The following is a 4894-nucleotide window of genomic DNA, read 5'->3' as shown; positions in this document are numbered from 1 at the left end:
TACTTTTCCTTCTTATTCTTTTAACATCATGAATTACAGGGGTGCCTGGGTGGCTCAGTGGGTTAAGTGTCCAACTCTTGATTTCGATTCAGGTCACGATCTAGCTCAGGTCATGATGTCAATATCCTGGGATCGAGCCCACGGGGGGCTCTGCGTTCACCGGGGAGTCTGCTGCGCGATTCTCTCCCTCTCCATCTTCCCCTCCCTCCACTCAAGCTCTCTCTGGTGAGTAACATTATTAGCTCTTCTGGTGCTGACCTGTATTCCTAGTATAAATACAACTTGGTCATGCTTAGTTTTGTCTATTAATATATTGCTATATTCAGTTCCAACATCTTTGTATCTATGTCAAGTGAATTTAGTTCACAATTTTCCTTTAAGGTATTGTGTTTGTCTGGTTTTAGTAAAGATGCTGGCTTCATAAGATGATCTTCATAACAGGCCCCCCTTTTCAAAGATCTGGAAGAGTATACGACTGAGAAGATTTGTTTTTCGATGTTTGGAGGAATTTGTCAGTAATCCTATCTGGTATGTGGGGATGATGCATATTTTTTACTTGAAATTTTTACTGAAATAACTGTAGATTCACATACAGGAGTAAGAAATCAGAAAGATTCCATGTGCCTTTTCTCTAGCTTCCTCCATGGATAACATTTTGCAAAACTGTAACACAAGGTAACCGGCAGGAGGCCAGCAACAGGGATAAATCTTCTCCAGAATTCCTCAGTTTTCTTGTACGTATTTGTAAGGTTGTGTTTATTTTGTTCTATACAATTTATCACACTTACAGGTTTGTGTATCTGCTACCACCACCAAGATACAGACAGTTCCATAATCACAAGGATCTTTGGACAGTCCTCTTATAACCGCAAAGAAGAAAAGGATGTTCTTAATGCATTATTTCTTCAATGGTTGTAAGTCATTCAGGTTTTTCGTTTCTGCTTCTGTCCATTTTGGCAAAGTACATTTTTTTCTCATAAACATTTTGCCAAAAAGGTACGAACTTTTTCTTAGTTTGCTCCCATTTTAAAAATCTCTACTTCTGTAGTTATGTCCCCCTTTTGGTCCTACATTTTTATTAGTAGCTATTATCTTTTCATATATTCATCTCATCAGAAATTTCCCTATTTTTCTTTTCAAAGAATCAACTCTCATTTAATTATTCTTCACTGTATTGTTAATTCATTACCTTCTGCTTTTATCTTTTCCTTCCTTCTGCTTTCTTACAATTTGTGTATTTCCCCTCTAACTTCTTAAGAATGAAGTCATTAATTTTCAGTCTTTTTATAACCTATTCATCTATAAGTCTCTCTCTTAGTAATTCTTAGATGAGTTTTATTCAAAAGCATGTAGAATTTTCATTGTTTAATCACAAATATTTTCTAAATTCCAGTATGAATTCTTCCTTGACCCCTGAGTTTTAAAGCGGTTTTCTTTATTCTTTTTTTGTTACCTTATCAATGCACTGTGATTACAGAACACGGTCCATATAATATATATTTTTGAATATTTGCGGAGACTTGCTTTGAAGTCTTAATATTTGATTAGTTCTTATATTGTCCCATGTGGATTTGAAAAGAATAAGGTTCTCTGCAATGGTGAGTTCCTTGTACATATTCATCAGAACAAGCTCACTGTGTTCTTACCTTCCATATGCCTACTAAAATTTTTGTTTGATTAAAAACCCATTAAGTGAGGTCTATGGAAGTTATTAAAATTGTGAAATTGCCAACTTCTCCTGTAATTCTGTAAACTTCTGCCTTTTACATTCTAAGCATTAAAGGCACACACAGTTTTATAATTACAATACCTTCATGGTGCTTTATCTCATCATTTGGCAAGAACTCACTTAGTCCTTAAAAATGCTTTCACTTCAAAGTCTTATTTTTCTGGTATTTGCATCCCTATGCAAATGCCTCACTGGCTTTCATTAGATTTGCTGGGCATACATTCTCTCAACTTCCTACTTTCAACCTTTATAAACCCTCAAGTTTTAGAAGTTGTCATTGTAAAAAAAAAATTTTTTTTAACCCACTCTGGTAATTAGTCTTTTAATATCTTGTTTATCCCAATTATATTCATTTTGACCTGTTTAAATATATTTTAAATACCTAATTTGATCAATCTTTTTTCTGAGTATCCTCCCCTTCTCCCCTATTCCATTCTTTTTGGATGACTTGGGTGTCCCTTTTTTTTAAACCACTTTTGATTTGGAAATTGTATATCCTATTTGTGTACCATAAGGTTGCTGTTAAAAGTCTAATAGGTACCTTAGACATATGAACACCTAAAGTTTACCAAAGGGGCGCCTGGCTCAGACGGTTAATCATCTGCCTTTGGCTCACGTCATGGTATCAGAGTCCTAGGATCAAAACTGAGTCAGGCTCCCTGCTCAGCGGGGAGTCTGTTCCTCCATCTCCGTGTTTGTGCTCCCTCTCTCTCTCTCTCAAATAAATAAAATCTTTTAAAAAAAAATAAAGTTCACCAAAATCTTTTTCTTCTGAGTGTTATCTTGAATATCCTTTTTAAAGATTTATTTGTTGATTCTTTAAGAGACAGAGAAAGAGTGTGCGTGAGTAGGCGGAGGGGCAGAGGGAGAGGATGGGGAGAGAATCTCAGGCAGGTTCCCCGCTGAGCAGGGAGCCCCATGCGGGGCTTGATCCCAGGACCCTGAGATCATGACCTGAGCCAAAACCAAGAGGCAGCTGCTTAACTGACTGAGCCACCCAGGTGCCCTGAGTCTTGAATATCTTTAGTCAACTCCCCCAGCTTACCTGTTGACACTTTGCCTTTTTTCCTTCTGAAACCAACCATTTTTATTATTGTTTTATAAAGTCAGAGTTTAAGGCTTATCTACATATTTGCAAGTATCTTTGGTCATTATTCCTTTTGTATCTCACTCCTTCTTTGCAGGTTTCAATTTTCTTCTTCAAATACATCTTCCAGTTATCTTTTTCTTTTTTTTTTTTTTTAAAGATTATTTGACAGACAGAGATCACAAGTAGGCAGAGAAGCAGACAGAGAGAGAGGAGGAAGCAGGGTCTCCGCTGAGCAGAGAGCCTGATGTGGGGCTTGATCCCAGCACCCTGGGATCAAGACCTGAGCCGAAGGCAGAGGCTTTAACCCACTAAGCCACCCAGGCGCCCCCCAGGAATCTTTTTCAAAAAAGGAATGTTAGAGGTAACCTCTGTCGGTGAGGGTTAGAGATAAACTTGTAACTTTGTCTCAAATTTTATTTCAGCTTCACTCTGAAGTTACAGCTCCGATGGGTTTGACTTCACTCTACACTTACTTTTTCTTGTCTTCTCAAAGGTAACACGGGAAGAAACCTGCGGTTAGCCTCAAGAACTCCCATTAGTGATCTCTTTCCTCTGATTGGCAAGTCAGCTTCTCGGGCTCTCTGCAGTTTCCCCGTATCTGAGTTTGTGTTTGAGACTTGTCATGGTTCCTCAATCTGATGATCACGGCTGCCATTGACACCGACAAATGCTTGCCTTTATCTCTTCAAATAGTGCCTCTTTCACATTTCCCAATTCCTTCTTTCTGGAACACCTAATAAATGCACTTTGAAATGTCCCATTCTATCTTCACATGTCCACTCTCTATCCTCAAAACCTGAGAGTGCTGGGCTTAGAGCTAGTGCCTGAAACATAGCTGCAGAATGACTGACTTACACTGAATCCATCATGGAAATAAGAATGCGTGCAGCACGGGGCGCCTGGTGGCTCAGTGGGTGAAGCGTCTGCCTTCGGCTCAGGTCATGATCCCGGAGTCCTGGGATCAAGTCCCACATCGGGCTCTCGGCTCAGCAGGGAGCCGCTTCTCCCTCTCGCTCTGCCTGCTGCTCTGCCTACTTGTGATCTCTCTCTCTCTCTGTCCAATAAATAAATAAAATCTGAAAAAAAAAAAAAAAAAAAAAAAAAAAAAGAATACCAAAGAAATCAGACTAGCCATTTATAAGACAAAACTCGGGCATCTCCTGGAGCCCAACTCCTAGTAGGTGAATCTTCAACTTAGTAGCCAAATTCAGGTATAAAAACTGGAACTTGGGATGATTTAATGACAAGAACCAACTGTTGACATATGCCACTTGGTGTACGTACTTTGGGAGGGGCAAAGGGATGGGGGAGCTGTGATTTGTTCTCCACTTCAAGGAAATTTGATAAAATGGGTCAGAAAATATATAGAGCACCAACCTGACATATCACAAATGGCACGATACCAGGATTTAGTTCCCTCTTCAAGTCTCCTTTTGGGCACTTACTACAGAACAGAAGTAATTAAGTTTGTTCTGACTACACATCTATTAGAACACAGTCTTACAAATCTTCAAGGTGAGCACTGGTCACAGTATTTTTGTAACTAAATCAAGGTACAAATTGAAGTGATTTGCCATAAGTTATCAAGTTAGTTAATGACTAGACCCAGATTTATCCAGTGTCCTCCCCATCCCAGTGCCCACACTCGTCCCTGGTGCCTTCCTGCTTGTCCAGATGCTGCCTCCTCAGTGCAGGTCCTATACTCAGAAAACCGAACCCGCTCTCAGTCAGATGGGACAGTGTCGCGCAGCACCTTATGCCCCATCATCGGAACCACGACATTCCGGCTTCTCTGTCTCCGAGAAGAACTGTATTGTCATCATTCTCAGATGCTCATTATTCACTACACATATTATTGCCTTTAACGTTCCTCCACACCCCCGAGCGGAGGAAGCACAAAGAGAACCACTTCACTTCACAGAGGAGGAACCTGAGATTCACAATTACGCGCTTCTTGCACAATCGCAGCGTGAGTGATCCCAAGAGCACAGCCCAGTGCTGCTAGCAGCTCTCCAACCTCACTCTTCCTTCTCAAAGACAGCGGGGAGCGCACAGAAGCATTCAGCCCTCGTTTT

This window comes from Martes martes, assembly GCF_963455335.1.
Source record: "Martes martes genome assembly, chromosome: 15".
Taxonomy (NCBI): Eukaryota; Metazoa; Chordata; class Mammalia; order Carnivora; family Mustelidae; genus Martes; species Martes martes.
This window is presented reverse-complemented; position numbering follows the sequence as displayed.